Genomic DNA, 12,215 nt, shown 5'->3' with positions numbered 1-12,215 from the left:
ATTGTGTTTGATTACGAGAATGATTCCCACAGACACCGACGAAGGTTCATACATGCATGGGGCAGTGTCTATAGAATAGAAAGCAAAACGCTAGGGCAATGGAATTCTATTCCTATGGAACCTTACCTCAGATGGGTCCGTACTCATGCTCAGAAACTCATCATGCCATATCCCGCTATTCTACCTGTGACCTTTGAGCCAGAAGTCGAAGGAGACAAACCTCAAGTTATTCTACACCCGGATATGCCAACTGACCTGGAAGAGCTGCAAAAATCTTGGGTTCAACTAAAAGAGGAAAGAGATACCTTCAAGGCACACTGTCAAGACTACGAGAGAAGGATATTGGAGCTCACCGGACAACTTCAAGAAGAACAGCAGATCAACACATTCCTGGGTGCAAAGAGAAAGCGTCCATGGGAGACCTGAGGGATCATTCATTTCTTTTATTTCTGTTTTGTAAGCCCAAATGAGGCAAAGAAAAAAAAAAGCAAAAAAAAGAAATAAATTGTTTAACTAATGTTTGTTTCTCCTTTGTTTTAACAAATCTAAACTCTAAGATCCTTGAAAACATTGCACACACATTGCATTCATATACATTGCATTCATTACATTGCATATACATTGCATTCATATACATTGCATCCATTCATACACATTGCATAACAGGTTCACATGACGGGTTTCTCGTCTTCTCGCTGTTTATTTCAGTCAGAAGAGATGGAATCTGAAAAGAGCATCAAGAATCTCGAAGCACAGAATGCCCAAGTTCAAGTGGCAATTCTAGAACTGGCAAAGGGGCAAAAAGAACTGAAAGCCCTGATGATCAAGAAGAAAAAGAAGCCCAAAGGATCTGTAGGCTTGAGTCACCTGAAAAGGAAGATCAAAATCCCAGTCAAAAAGTTCAAAAAGCCACCGATCCCTGAAACAGTCGGTGATGATGAACAAGGAGACAATCACAGCAACCGGGGTTCTGCTAAACCCTCTCTCTCTTCCAATGAAGAAGATGATCATTCTGGGGACGAACCGGATGATGACAAGTACCAACAGCTGGAAGAACGTATGAAAGCTATGGAGATACAAAAAATACCTGGCTTAGATTTCAATGATCTGGGACTCATCTCGGATGTTGTTATCCCTCCAAAATTCAAAGTTCCTGTCTTTGCAAAATATGATGGAGTTTCTTGCCCAAAACTACATCTGAGATCCTATGTGAGGAAGATACAACCTCATACAACAGATAAAAAATTGTGGATTCACTTCTTCCAAGAAAGTCTGTCGGGTACACAACTCGAGTGGTACTACCAGCTGGAAAATACCAAGGTTCATACTTGGGAAGAATTAGCTGCTGCTTTTTACAAACAGTACCAATACAATGCTGATCTTGCACCAACCCGTACTCAACTAAGGGGCATGTCCATGGCACCAAAAGAAAGTTTCAAAGGATATGCACAAAAGTGGAGAGATATGGCTGGAAGGGTTCAACCACCCTTATCTGATCGCGAGCTAGTCGACATGTTCATGGGCACTTTAACTGGCCCTTTCTATAGTCATTTGCTGGGAAGCTCATCATCAGGTTTCACTGACCTGATATTGATCGGAGAACGTGTCGAAAGTGGCATTCAAAATGGAAAAATTCAAATAGGCTCCTCCTCTGGTACTACAAAAAGGCCCATCAGCGGGATAAATGAGGTCAATACAATGCAAATTCAGAAAGGTCGCAAAAATGAGCAGCATCAATCTGTAGGGGCAGTTCTGATCTCCGCATCTGCGCCTCAAAAAGATCAACAGCCAAAATATACGCGTCAACCAGATGCACCAAGAAGAAATTTCACCAGAATCAACATGCCAATCTCTTAGGCATTGCAGCATTTGCTAAAAGCAGATCTGATCACATTAAAAGGTCCTCCAAAGAATGTCAACACTTCCTCTCCGAGTCATCGCCCTGATGCAACATGTGCCTATCACTCAAACTGTCCAGGACATGACGCAGATCACTACTGGGCCCTGAAAAATGAAATACAAGATATGATAGATGCTGGGGAAATTGAGTTCGATCCTCCAGAAACTCCAAATGTCATCACTGCACCTATGCCAAAGCATGACAAAACTGTTAACGCTATCCTGGACACTGTTTACGTCTATGATGTGAACAAATTATCAACTCCACTCTGCGAAGTCAAAGGAAAGCTAACCCAAGCTGGTTACTTTCCAGGATGTGACCCCGATTGCTTTTATTGCTCATACCTGCCCAATGGTTGTGAAAATCTGAAAATGGGAATTCAAAAGTGGATGGATCGCCGTATCATTATGTTTGAGAGGCTCCCTTTTATGGACGTGTTATGCGAAGTCTTTGCAAACGAGATAAGAATAGAGGATGTCTCAGTGATCTCCAGTTTACCATTCAAAATCTCTGCCAAGGCTCCGTTCAAAATTTCTGCTACACTCAAAGTGGCATCAGTAGTCATTGCTAGTCCAACTCCATTTCCATACTCCTCAGACAAAGCTGTCCCATGGGGTTACGACACTAATGTTTATGTTCATGGAGTTAAGCAGGGTACCTCGACTGAAGAGGCCGCAAAGTTAACTACTCCAACTGTGGATAATATTGTGGGTACCAGCAAGATCACGAGAAGTGGAAGAATCTTTTCACCAGAAATTTCTCCAAATATTGCTGCTGGTCCAGTCCGAGTCCCAGTTCCTAATCAAGATGACAGCGCTCGAGGCAAAGAGCCACAAGTTGAACAAGTTCAAACCCTGGTGGAGATCACTGCTGAGGATCCATCAAAGCAAGAAATGGAGGAAATATTGAAAATCATCTGCAAGAGTGATTACAATATTGTTGAGCAACTAGGGCACACCGCTTCAAAAATCTCAATGCTATCTCTGCTAAAATATTCAGAAGCTCATGCCAAAGCTCTGATGAAGTTCCTGAAAGCTGCGCATGTGCCTCAAGAGAGCTCAGTCGAACAATTTGAGAATTGTGTTGCCAATTTAACCGTGAACAATGGCCTTGGTTTCTCTGATGTTGATCTAACCCCTGCTGGAAAAAATCACAACAAAGCCCTACATATCTCCATTGAATGTAATGGCACCACTCTATCTCATGTGCTGGTAGATAACGGTTCTTCTTTGAACGTGTTACCGAAAACAGTACTAGAAAAGCTTGACTTCGAAGGAATTGTGTTACAACCAAGTGATGTTGTGGTAAGAGCCTTTGACGGGTCAACAAGAACGGTATACGGAAAAGTGAATCTCCCAATCAGAGTGGGTTCTCAGATCTTTGATTCTATCTTTTACGTAATGGAAATTCACCCAGCCTATTCCTGTTTACTTGGACGCCCTTGGATACATGGGGCAAACGCTGTAACTTCTACCCTGCATCAGAAGTTAAAATATCTAGTAAAAGGAAAGATTGTCACAGTCTATGGCGAAGAGGAATATGTGGTTAGTCACCTAAGCAATTCCAAATATGTTGAGTTGGAGGACGAATTCATCGAAACTCCCTGCCAATCTTTTGAGGTGGTCTCTCCAGATGTCTCTACCACCAAGCATATTCCTGCTACTCCAACTACAACTATGGCTTCTCTCAAAGATGCCAAAGCTGTGATCGAACAAGGTGATTGCACAGTATGGGGACAGCTTCCCGATATACCCTACAAGTCCAACAAGCTAGGCCTGGGCTATGATAGTGGAAATCAAAAGAATGGTCAAAGTCCTCGTTCTGGAGGATTAATGTAACACTTCGTCAGCCAAGAGGTAAACGCCATTGAAGATGAAGGAATGTTCTTGAACCATATCATTCAGCCATATCCAGATGAAATTCCACCCATTTCCATGGGAATGTGGGATGCTGTGGGAAAACCAAGTGGCGGGTATAATTATCAGTATACCGCACCTCAGAATTCTTATATTGCTATGGAAGACATTACCCCGACTGGATGGGGCGATCAATTTGGAAATGACAAGAGTTTCACAAGTCCCGTCGCTGAGCAATATCAAAATCCACCCAAAGAAGTATGGGATACGCTAGGAGAACCCAGTGGCAAATATGACTATATGGTGAAATATTCCGCTCCTCCGAGCTCACAAATGGCTATGAAGGACATTGTCCCAACTGGATGGGATGAACATTACGATGACAATTTCACTCTTGAAGAAGCCAGGGAAATACCAAATAACGAGGGTTGCTTTCTGTCAGAATACACTCCTCACCAGGATGCACAAGTCTCTATTCAAAACATCATCCCGACTGCATGGGACGGCCTTATCGAGCATCTTGCTCAGCCAACAGAGATATCTCAGCCCGGGCTCTCGTATCCAGCAGAGTATATCGCTTATCCCGAAAGATCACCGGCTCATTTTCCCACTAATGAAATCAATGCTGTGGAAGATGAAGAAGACAACTGCAAATGGAACAGCTGGATACTCCCTGCTCACAACAATGGATTGAACAACTGGAAAGCTGAGGATGTGATCTCCTTTGACCAGGAGTAAATGCCATTTCCTGTTTTCTTTGTGTATATTGTGCAAAGATAAAAATGGTTCCTGAACTATCGAACCATGAGCTTGAAAGCCGGGTGCCTTGCCCGAAGCGCACTGGTCCTTTTATAAGGGCTTATCATATCATGATCATGTGAATTCAATAAAATCATGGGACGCTTGCATATTTAAATTTTGTGATCCTTTTTCTTTCTTTCTTTGCTTTCAAATAGCTATGTTTTTTTTCACACACTCACATAAATAAAATGCAGATTCACATACACTTTGGATCCAGTCAATAACGATTCTGCTATTGCCCGTCATGACTTTGAAAATCCGATCTACCGAACTGAGGACGAAAGTGAGGAAGATTGTGAAGTACCAAGAGAACTTGCAAGGCTGCTAGAACAAGAAGACAAGGCCATACAGCCTCACGAGGAGCCAATTGAGGTCATCAACTTGGGCAGCAACGAGGAAAAGAAAGAAGTCAAAATAGGGGTTGATTTAGAACACAGCATCAAGCAAAGACTGATTCAAATGCTGCGAGACTACGTCGAGATTTTCGCCTGGTCCTATGAAGATATGCCAGGCCTTGACACGGACATTGTAGTTCATCGCCTGCCAATCAAAGAAGGTAGCACTCCAGTCAAACAGAAACTACGAAAGAGTAGGCCTGATATGTCAAAAAAGATCAAAGACGAGGTTGAAAAACAGTTCAATGCCGGATTCATAAAAGTTGTAAGTTATCCTCCTTGGATAGCTAACATCGTGCCTGTACCTAAAAAAGACGGGAAAGTCAGAATGTGCGTGGACTACAGAGATCTGAACCGGGCAAGCCCCAAAGATGATTTCCCTTTACCACACATCGATGTACTGGTTGACAATACCGCACAATGCAAGGTATTCTCCTTTATGGACGGATTCTCAAGGTACAATCAAATCAAGATGGCACCCGAAGACATGGAAAAAACAACCTTCACAACACCCTGGGGAACCTTTTGTTACAAAGTAATGCCCTTTGGTTTAAAGAACGCAGGAGCAACCTATCAACGTGCAATGGTAGCGCTGTTTCATGATATGATTCATCAGGAGATAGAGGTGTATGTCGATGACATGATTGCAAAATCCAACACCGAGGAAGAACATCTGGGTCATTTACACAAGTTGTTTGACAGACTCAAGAAATACAAGTTGCGACTGAACCCAAATAAGTGTACCTTTGGAGTAAGATCCGGCAAACTCTTAGGTTTCATCGTCAGCAGCAAAGGTATTGAGGTTGATCCCGCCAAGGTCAAAGCCATTCAAGAAATGCCTATACCTCGTACCGAGAAACAAGTCAGAGGATTCTTGGGACGTCTGAATTACATCGCCCGATTTATTGCCCACATGACTACTACTTGTGTGCCGATCTTCAAACTGTTGAAGAAAGATCAAGTGGAAAGGTGGAATGACAAATGCCAGTTAGCCTTTGACAAAATCAAAGAATATCTCCAAAAACCCCCAATCTTGTTGCCACCTGTGGAAGGAAGACCTCTGATAATGTACCTAACTGTGTTAGAAGACTCAATGGGGTGTGTACTAGGACAACATGACGAATCCGGCCGAAAGGAGCACGCAATCTACTATCTTAGCAAAAAGTTTACCGATTGTGAAACAAGATACTCACTACTCGAAAAAACTTGCTGTGCCTTAGCTTGGGCGGCTCGCCGACTAAGACAGTACATGCTAAATCACACCACTTTCCTAATCTCCAAGATGGATCCTATCAAATACGTGTTCGAAAAACCTGCTCTCTCTGGAAGAATAGCAATATGGCAAATGATCTTAACAGAATATGACATTCAATACACTTCACAAAAAGCAATCAAAGGAAGTGTGGTAGCTGATCATCTGGCTCATCAAGCAGTGGATGATTATCAAGCATTGAACTTTGACTTCCCAGACGAGGACATTATGCTAGTCAATAACTACAAACATCCAGGACCAGAAGAAGGACCCGAGCCAGGATCCCGGTGAACTATGGTTTTTGACGGAGCTTCTAATGCACTTGGCAATGGCATCGGAGCTGTGATCATTTCCCCTGCAGGAGGTCATACACCATTCACTGCCAGATTATGCTTCAACTGCACTAACAATATAGCCGAATACGAAGCATGTATTCTGGGTCTTAAAGCTGCAATTGATCTAAAAATCAAGTTCCTGGAAGTCTACGGAGACTCGGCCTTGGTAATCTACCAAGTCAAAGGGGAATGGGACACGAAGCACTCGAATCTAATTCCTTACAAAGAATATGTGATGAGTTTGATTCCTTACTTCGAAGAAATCACTTTTGAACATATCCCACGCGAGGAAAATCAACTAGCTGATGCCTTAGCTACCATGTCGTCCATGTTCAAAGTCAGGTGGGACAACGAGGCGCCGATGATCACCATTTACAGACAAGATGAACCATCCTATTGCAATGAGATCGATGCCGAAGGAACAGAAGAAAAACCATGGTTCCATGAAGTAAAAAGATATCTCGAAGCTCAGGAGTACCCTGAAGGGGCATCCATTAACGACAGAAAATTTCTAAGGAGATTTGCAGCCAAATTCTTTCTAAGTAATGGAACCCTATACAAACGCAACCATGACTCGACTTTACTTCGTTGTGTAAACAAGAAGGAAGCAGAACAAATCATGAGAGACATACACGATGGTACCTTTGGTACTCATTCAAGTGGACATACAATGGCTAAAAAGATCCTAAGAGCAGGTTATTACTGGTCTACCATGGAAACAGACTGCCATCATCACTCCCGAACCTGTCACAAATTCCAGATATATGCTGACAAAGTACATGTACCTCCAGTTCCATTAAGCGTCCTGACGGCTCCTTGGCCTTTTGCAATGTGGGGTATTGATATGATTGGAGAAATCAAACCTACTGCCTCCAACGGACATCGCTTTATCCTGGTCGCTATTGACTACTTCACAAAGTGGGTAGAAGCAGCTTCATTTGCTTCTGTCACCAAGAATGTGGTGGCTCGGTTCATCAAATACAATCTCATTTGTCGGTATGGCATCCCTGAACGGATTATCATGGACAATGGCACAAATTTAAACAACAGAATGATTACTGAACTTTGCACACAGTTCAAGATCAAGCATCATAATTCCTCTCCATATCGACCAAAGATGAACGGCGCGGTGGAAGCTGCCAACAAGAACATCAAGAAAATCATACAAAAAATGACAGTAACCTACAAAGACTGGCATGAGATGTTACCTTTTGCTCTTCATGGTTATCGCACATCTGCGCGTACTTCAACAGGGGCAACTCCATTCTCCTTAGTCTATGGTATGGAGGCAGTTCTTCTAATGGAAATTCAGATTCCTTCCCTAAGGATTATGAAAGAAGCCAATCTAGACGAAGACGATTAGATTCAAACACGGTTGGACAAGATAAACTTGATTGATGATAAGAGGCTCGCAGCTATTTGTCATGGTCAGCTATACCAAAAGCGTATGATCAAAGCCTTCAACAAAAAAGTCAAAAGTCAAGCATACCAAACTGGTGGCTTGGTTGTCAAACGCATCATCTTACCACAAGGTGATCCCAGAGGCAAATGGACTCCCACCTACGAGGGACCATTCATAATCAAGAAAATATTCTCCGGCGGCGCCAGGTTGCTTACCACCATGGATGGCGAGGATTTCCCACACCCTGTGAATGCTGACATAGTCAAAAAATACTTCGCTTAAAAAAAAAATAGCTCGCTAAGTTGAAAACCTGAAAGGGCAACTTAGGCAAAAAATGAGCATCTCGGTGGATTGAAAACCCGAAAGGGCGATCCAGGCAAAATTAGAGACTAAACAAATACTATCCCGGTAGGCTGAAAACCTGAAAAGGCAGCCTAGGCAAAAGTTAGGGAAGAAAGCGTACTACTGTGTTACGTCCAGCTGCCTACTCACCGTCAAGATTCAACACATCAAAGACACCGATCAGTCCAATCACTTTCTTCCAACAAGTGAGGGATGAGATGCTCGAAGACAGATTGGCCATAGCAGAATTGAAACTTGACTGGATTGTTTTCACATAGCTATTTATCTTTATAAATATTTTCCAAAGCTTTATGACAATTTCCTACTTCTAGGATTGTTGTCTCCCTGTGCTAATCAGCCTATCATGGCTCTTTTTCAAAAAATCAATGCAGTTTAGGCTCAAAATCACTATTTTCACTTTTTCTGTTTTGAATACGTAAACGTCCCAATGATAATTCTGAATGAACATGTGCATTTGAGTATGATTGATGTTTACCAGGAAAAACAGGAATAGCATTCAGGTAATGTCCCAATTATCTGGACATCATCCCATCAGAAGAAAAATCCCCAAGAGAAACACATTTCTCAGCAAATTCCTCAATAAGATTTTCTCTCCAAAAGAAGTCTTATCCCCCAGCAGGGTTGTTCCAGATTACTATCCTCAGAAGGTGTGATCTCCACACCTGGACTTGGTCAGATAGTGCATCGGAGGATTATGCATCTTCCTCATTCCCACTTAAAAGGGCATCAAAATCAGAACTTCCAACTACCTTTCATTCCCAAGCGGTAGTCAAAGATCCTTCAACAGAGTACCATGGTTCTCAAAGAAGTTCCCCAGCCGAGGGTACTCAAACAAGACAAAAGATCATCAACAATCACAATATAGTCATATCCAGATGACTGGCGGAAATTTATTTTCCCAAATAGAAGCTTGACATCATACATCATACATCATATATCATACTTCATATATCATACATCACACATCATGCATCATGCGCATATTCATACACATATTCATACACAACATAACATGCATATTTCTCCTTTAGCTCACATTACATGCATCATAAACATTGCATATCACTAACTTAATTTTTTCAGGCAGACGGATATCTTCAACAAAGATGTTCTCAATCACATGCAGTGTTCACCTGAATTCCATGAACGGTTCTCTCAGATATAATCAAGCCGAAGATTCATCCTGATCACTTATCAACTCAAAAAACAAGCATCACAGATCTAAAGCTGATACCTCAGACGGTTCCAGAACGATCTAACATCGAAGATCTAAAGCTGATACCTCAGACGGTTCCAGAACGATCTAACATCGAAGATCTAAAGCTGATACCTCAGACGGTTCCAGAACGATCTAACATCACAGATCTAAAGCTGATACCTCATACGGTTCCAGAACGATCTAACATCGAAGATCTAAAGTTGATACCTCAGACGGTTCCATAATGATCAACTTTCAAAATCTAAAGCGGAAAACTTTGGACAAGTTCCGTAACGATCATCCTCCTAGACTTAAAGAGGTAACCTTGGACGGTTCCGAAACAGTCAACACAAAGACTTTTAAATCCTTCAATGGATTCATTCTGATGAACGAACCATCAAATACATTTGCCGGGTGGCATCTGAAAGCCCATCTCAGGTAATGTTTCAATCTGCCAACAACATTTCGCAGACGACATTCAAATGCAACTTCCAACATCTCTTCTGATCAAGGTAAGTGCAAATTTTCAGGGCATCTAAATATTCAATCATCTTCTACCTTCAGATTTCAGACAATCTCTTCAGGTTTAAGAAGATTGAATAGGGGCAACTGTTATACCCCAAAATTTGCCCGCATCTTTTTTCAAGAAAACTCCAATCTAAAAATTAAGAGTCTCATATAATCATGGATTTTTATTTCAATAAATATCCTGACATGTGAAATACTTAGTTTTTAGAATTTTTCTTATACAGTATTTTGGCTTGCAGTTGAATTTATTCTTACGCAAACGCCAAATACTGTTTATTACTTCACACATGCTATTTATTTATTTACAGATAAATAGTACTGACACAATTGGTACAGAGTTAAATCTTTTGCAGGCGCAGAATCAGGAAACTCAGACTGTACTGGTAACAAGTAGATTATTATTATCTTTTGTTTCCCATTAATTTTTGTACTATATTCCATTATTTTCAAAATCTTTTCAAATCTCTTTTTCAAAAAATCAAATCCTAACTTTATTCTATACATCTCTCTTTTTCCCAACACTATCATACTTTCTTTCAAATCTTACTTTCACTCAAATTTTCCTTTTGTACGGAATCACTTCATTCCCCAACGTCTCTATCCTTCTTTCCATCCTATAAATACCTCTCATTTTTCCATAAAAATCTCACATCAAATTCTAACTCATCTCTCAAATTTCTACTTCATATCCATCCTTTTTTCTTCCCCGACAAAATGGCGAGGTGATGGGAAACGTGTTTTCTTATGGTCATCACCATTGCTACGGTGATCATGTCTTTTTTCTGTCTACATAGCCCGGAACACTGTGGACCTGGGATGCTTGCACTCCCAATCATCTACATGTTATTATTTGTAGCATGGGTTATTAATCGTCATTCTTAAAAATTTGTCGTATTTCTTATTTCTTAAATGTACCGTTTATTCGTCGCACTGTTCAATATAGTATGTAATGTTTGTACTGTCAGTATTAAATGTTGTACTATTTGTCATACTGTTTCTTAATTATTCAGATAATATTTTGTGTGTTTTCTGCCAGTCAAATATTCATTTTTCTGTGCATTAAATGATTTTCAGGGTTATTATCGATAATTTTGCTCGCGTACAGTAAATATTAGTTATTTATTATGTCTGTGTTTTTAACAAGTCATGTAAATAAACTTTAATTTTTCACATAAAACAAAAAACAACAAAAAGAAAATTAACTTTGACTGTTGATTTTTCACTCTAACTGCTACATTAATACCTGAACAGTCAGTTGACAGTCAAACTGCTGGCAGTACAATTCTCAGTGTTTTGTACCATCAATCAAGTCAATCTTTTACAATTCAAAATTCCAAGATTTTTGTCCTAGAAGTCTTCTGAATATCACATGATTAGCAGAGACTCAACACTGCACAAAAATCAGGTACGCTTAACTGTCTCCTACACAAACAGTCCCTGACTAGGGTTTTCTTGTTTTTATAGGAGAAACAAGTTTTTGAGACCTCAAATGGATTTCATGGACATCCATATATCTCAAAGTACCATCACACAAATTTTCAGACTTCAATTCACTCAGACGCACCGTCAGCAGCTCAAACAGTCAACAGACGACCCGTTTGACCAATAAAGTCAACAGACAGTCAAAAATGAAATTTTTTGTAAACATCCATATTTTGTCAAAATATTCATCATTTGATCATTGGATGATCATAATTCATCAAGGAAAGATCAAAAATTAACAAAACCCTAAGATTCAAAATTAGGGTTTTCTCCTAAAAAGTCAACTGAACTTTGACTGGCCATAACTCTCTCATCCTTCATCCAAAAAATTCAAACAAAAGCTCATTTTGAAGGAAATTAAATTATCTTTCAAATGAAATTGATCCCATGGTCATTACATTCACCATTTGAAAAATATGAACAAAGACATTACAGGTCATTTTCAAAGTCAACAAAAAGACACTTTTTTCAAAAGGACACACAAGGAGCATCAAAAATCATTTTGACATGAGACCAAAGACATTGGTTAGAGGACTCTTTGAGGTTTCCAAAAAGTGCAAGATCTCCTTCATATGACAAAAATTGAGGGATTTACACCTTGTTGAAGTTGGCTAAATTTTGGGAAAATGCATAAAACCAACATTGCTCAAAAATGTATTTTTTCCAAATGGGGCCAAGTTTTCATGGTTCAAACATGTTTGCC

This window comes from Vicia villosa, unplaced genomic scaffold (genome assembly GCF_029867415.1).
Source record: "Vicia villosa cultivar HV-30 ecotype Madison, WI unplaced genomic scaffold, Vvil1.0 ctg.003326F_1_1, whole genome shotgun sequence".
Taxonomy (NCBI): domain Eukaryota; kingdom Viridiplantae; phylum Streptophyta; class Magnoliopsida; order Fabales; family Fabaceae; genus Vicia; species Vicia villosa.
Note: the sequence above shows the minus strand (reverse complement) of the source record.